The sequence below is a fragment of the Mandrillus leucophaeus genome, unplaced genomic scaffold (genome assembly GCF_000951045.1).
Source record: "Mandrillus leucophaeus isolate KB7577 unplaced genomic scaffold, Mleu.le_1.0 Scaffold288, whole genome shotgun sequence".
Classification (NCBI taxonomy): domain Eukaryota; kingdom Metazoa; phylum Chordata; class Mammalia; order Primates; family Cercopithecidae; genus Mandrillus; species Mandrillus leucophaeus.
In genome coordinates this window covers 455,879-460,443 of record NW_012103009.1, presented here as the reverse complement: position 1 = coordinate 460,443, position 4,565 = coordinate 455,879, and the positions used below count along the sequence as shown (strand labels likewise).

The 4,565-nt window shown below is 49.0% G+C and overlaps 1 protein-coding gene across 1 annotated transcript in view; it reads left to right on the top strand.

Annotated features, from left to right (window-relative positions):
* The first annotated feature begins 222 nt into the window (after positions 1-222).
* PPP6R2 (protein phosphatase 6, regulatory subunit 2) overlaps positions 223-4,565 on the top strand; it is a 42,298-nt gene continuing 37,955 nt past the window's right edge. The window contains exon 1 of the mRNA XM_011985579.1: positions 223-405. The gene's annotated coding sequence lies outside the window, so the exon portion shown is untranslated. The remainder of the gene's footprint in view (positions 406-4,565) is intronic.

Here is a 4,565-nt window from a genome sequence, read left to right as displayed (position 1 = left end):
TCAGAAAATGTCGGATATCAGCATATAGGGCATGAGGAGCATAGAAGGTATGTTAAAAAACTTCTAGCTGGTCACAGGTAGTCACGTTTTTATTCTGTTCTGAGGTCTATAGTTTTTATCACGTGGGTCTGCTTCCTAAGAAACAGACTATGTAAGCAGCTTCCTAAGAGTTGGAGAAGTCTAATTTCACCTCCAGTGCTTGGACTGTGCCCTTTTAGATATCCAAACACAGCCTGTGAGCTTCTGACTTGTGATGTGCCACAGATCAGCGACCGCCTCGGTGGGGACGAGAGCCTGCTGAGCCTCCTGTATGACTTCCTGGACCATGAGCCGCCTCTCAATCCTCTGCTCGCCAGTTTTTTCAGCAAGACCATTGGCAATCTCATTGCAAGAAAAACTGAACAGGTAAATGTGCAAAGCCCATGTGATTTGGGGCACTGTCATGGTGGATACTGACGTGTCCTGCTGTGGGCCTGGCTGTGTGACTCGTCCTCAGGCCGTGGGAACAGCATTTGTGACTCTTCTGTGCAACCCATGTGGAGCAGTGGGGGTTTTGCCCGTCTGAGAACTGGAATTTGAAGGAGTGTTTCTGGCCGGGCGCGGTGGCTCAGGCCTGTAATCCCAGCACTTTGGGAGGCCGAGCTGGGCAGATCACTTGAAGTTAGGAGTTCAAGACCAGCCTGGCCAACATGACAAAACCCTGTCTCTGCTAAAAATACAAAAATTAGCCGAGCGTGGTGGTGTGCATCTGTAATCCCAGCTACTTGGGAAGCTGAGGCAGGAGAATTGCCTGAACCTGGGAGGCAGAGGTTGCAGTGAGCTGAGATCGTACCACTGTACTCCAGACTGGGCGACAGAGTGAGACTCTGTCCCAAAAAAAAAAAAAAAGAAGAAGGAGGTTGTAACTGGCTCTGGAATAAGCACCACTTCCCGCCATCCCTGGGAGCTGCACGGGGCCCCAAAGTAGGCCATCTTGTGCTGTCACCTACCAGGTGGAGGTATGAGGTCCTGGGGCTTCATGGCAAGACGTTGGACATCCACCTTCTCAGGTCTGCAGCTTTGTCTGTGTGGGTGGCGTGTCTGTCTGTCCAGAGCATTTATTCTTTCAAAACAAAGGTAACTTCTCACATTAGACTTCTGCAAAAGTAGTTAGTGAATTCATCTCAGCCAGCTGTAGCGGGGTCTTCCTGGAGTCCATCCTTACTCCTGCCTCACATGTGACCTGACCCGGGCTTCTGTCCCTCCAGGCTGTGGACACACAGGTAGAGAGGGGTGGTGGCCCCTGTGCCTGCACCCCGTGGTCCGCCTTGCCCAGTCTTCTTCCTGTGTCATGCCCCACCTGCCCGTCCCCGATAAGAGTATTTTCAAACAAATCCTAGACACCAGATTATTTCTTATATAAAGATTTCAGTATGTGTGTATATTTATTTATTTTTGAGACAGGGTCTCACTCTGCCCAGGCTGGAGTCCACTGGCTGCATCACAGCCCACTGCAGTCTCAACCTCCTCAAGCTCAGGGGATCCTCCCACCTCGGCCTCCTGAGTAGCTGGGACTACAGGCACGTACCACCACACCTGGCTAATTTTTTTTAAATGTTTTTTGTAGAGATGGGGTTTCCGCATGTTACCCAGGCTGGTCTCGAACTCCTGGGCTCAAGTGATCTGCCTGCCCAGGCCTCCCAAAGTTCTGGGACTACAAGTGTGAGCCACGATGCCCAGCTATGTATCTCTAAAATAAAGACTTTTTTCTTTTAAATATAATCAGAATTTTATGATCACACTCCAAAAATAGTAACCATAATTGTTTCATACCATCAAACATTCAGTCAGGGCACAAACCGTTATCTCACATCTGCTTTGAGCTCTGAGAAAGTGCAGCCCCAGGAAGGCCGCGGTTCACCTTGACGACATTCAGTGTGCATGTGAGTGTATAGTGGAATGCCGTTTTCCCTTGTGCCGTAAATCTGAGAGTTGCAAGGGCCCCCAGGGGACTGCCTCACCTTAGCTCCTTCTGAAGCTGTGTGTAAGTGAAGGGCAGCAGCAGCAGTGGGTGGTGCTGGGTGGGAGGCTGCTGGCAGAATGGGAGTGGGAGTGGGAGTGGAGTCGGCGGGGAGCTGTGGTGTGGGCCGGGGGTTGTCGAGGCTGTGGGGTGGTAGTAGAAGTTGTAAAAGCCTTGACCTGGCCCTTGCAGCCCAGTGACTAGATGCATGTATCTCGTAATTTGCCATAAGCTGATCTTATTCCTCTGCCACTTTCAGATATTTTCTTAATAATTTTACTACTTCATATAATATTTTTCTCCCATTCCCTTACCCAGTACTTAAGGCATTAAAGTAATATGAACTGAACTGTTACAATTTTATTCTATTGGCTGGGCGCAGTGGCTCACGCATGTAATCCCAGCACTTTGGGAGGCCGAGGCAAGCGGATCACCTGAGGTTGGGAGTTTGAGACCAGCCTGACCAACGTGGAGAAACCCCGTCTCTACTAAAAATACAAAATTAGCCGGGCGTGGTGGTGCACGCCTGTAATCCCAGCTACTCAGGAGGCTGAGGCAGGAGAATTGCTTGAACCCGGGAGGCAGAGGTTGTGGTGAGCCAAGATCGCGCCCCTGCACTCCGCCTGGGCAACAAGAGCGACACTTTCCATCACCCAGCAGCTGGTTTGTTCTCAGGGCCAGCCGTGAGGCAGGGATACCAGGAGCCTTCCTCCTGTGTTTCCTGAAGCTGTGGGAGTAGCCCAGAGGCGGGGCTTCCGGGAGACGACCGTCCGCATTTTCCCCGCCCTTCGTTACGAATTCTTTCAAATGTCTAGAAATTAGAGAAAATATTTCATGAACCCCCATGTCTCTGTCAGTCAGATTCCACGTCATTTGTTCATGGCTAATCACATTTCTTCTGTATCTCTTTGTTTTTCTTCAAGATTGTTTTTATAATTCTTTGCCTTTTGATTATTATTATTAATTTTTTTTTTTTTTTTTTTGAGGCAGAGTCTTGCTCTGTCGCCAGGCTAGAGTGCAGTGGTGCAATCTCAGCTCACCACAACCTCCACCTCCCGGGCTCAAGCGATTCTTCTGCCTCAGCCTCCCCAGTAGCTGGGTCTACAGGCATGCGCCCCCACGCCCAACTAATTTTTGTATTTTTAGTAGAGATGGGGTTTCATCATGTTGGCCAGGATGGTCTCAATCTCTTGACCTCGTGATCTGCCCACCTTGGCCTCCCAAAATGCTAGGATTACAGATGTGAGCCACCGCACCTGGCCAATGATGATGATGATTTTTGAGACGGAGTTTTGCTCTGTTGCCCAGGCTGGAGTGTAGTGGCATGACCTCAGCTCACTGCAACCTCTGCCTCCGGGGTTCAAGCAATTCTCCTGCCTCCGTCTCCTGAGTAGCTGGGATTACAGGCGCCCGCCACCACGCTGGGGTAATTTTTGTATTTTTAGTAGAGACAGAGTTTCATCATGTTTGCCAGACTGGTCCCGAACTCCTGACCTCAGGTGATCCTTCTGCTTCGGCCTCCCAAAGTGCTGGATTATAGGCGTGAGCCACCGCACATGGCCTGTTTTGTTTTTTGTTTTTATTTTTTTCTTTTCTATTTTTTATTTTTTTCTTTTTCTTGATTGTTTTAGAATCAGCACATTTTAGAATGAGTTTGCAGTTTCTACATTCTCCCTCTCCATACCCTGCCCCCCCAAAAATAAACCTACTGAAATTTTGATGAGGTTTGTGTTGGCTGTAGTTGGGTCTGGCAAAGTGTGAACAGGCCAAAAGCAGCCACTGATGGTGTGAGCGAGGCAGCCACTGATGGTGCGAGCAAGGCAGCCACGGAGGGTGCGAGCGAGGCAGCCACGGAGGGTGTGAGTGAGGCAGCCACGGAGGGTGTGAGTGAGGCCTTACTGTAGCACAGCCACTTCTATTTCACACCATAGCAGCACAGCCGGTAGCTCAGGCTGCTTTGATTTCTCAGAAATACACTGCAGTTCTCTGTCTGGCAGTCTTGAGCATCTGTCACTGGATTTATTCTTAAGTATTTGATATCTTTGTATTATTCTAAGTGTTTTTTTTTTTTTTTTTTGAGACAGTCTTGCGCTGTCATCCAGGCTGGAGTGCAATGGTGCAATCTTGGCTCACTACAACCTCCGCCTCCTGGGTTCAAGCGATTCTTGTGATTCTCGTGCCTCGGCCTCCCTCCCGCCTGGGGAATAGAGTGAGATTCTGTCTCCAACAAAAGAAAAAAGAACCTCTATTTTTCTCAAGCTTATAATGATCAATGATTCATACTCTTATACATCAATATTCTAGTTGTGATATTATGCTGATGTTTTAGAAAATGTCACCATTGGAAGAAACATGTGAAAGCATATAAGGATTTTGTTTTTGTTTGAGGCAAAGTCTCCCTTTTGTCTCCCAGGCTGGAGTGTAGGGGCACAGTCTTAGCTCACTGCAGCCTCCGCCCCCGGGTTCAAGTGATTCTTCTGCCTCAGCCTCCCAAGTAGCTGGGATTACAGGTGCCCACCACCACGCCTGGCTAATTTTTGTATTTTTAGTAGAGACAGGGTTTCAC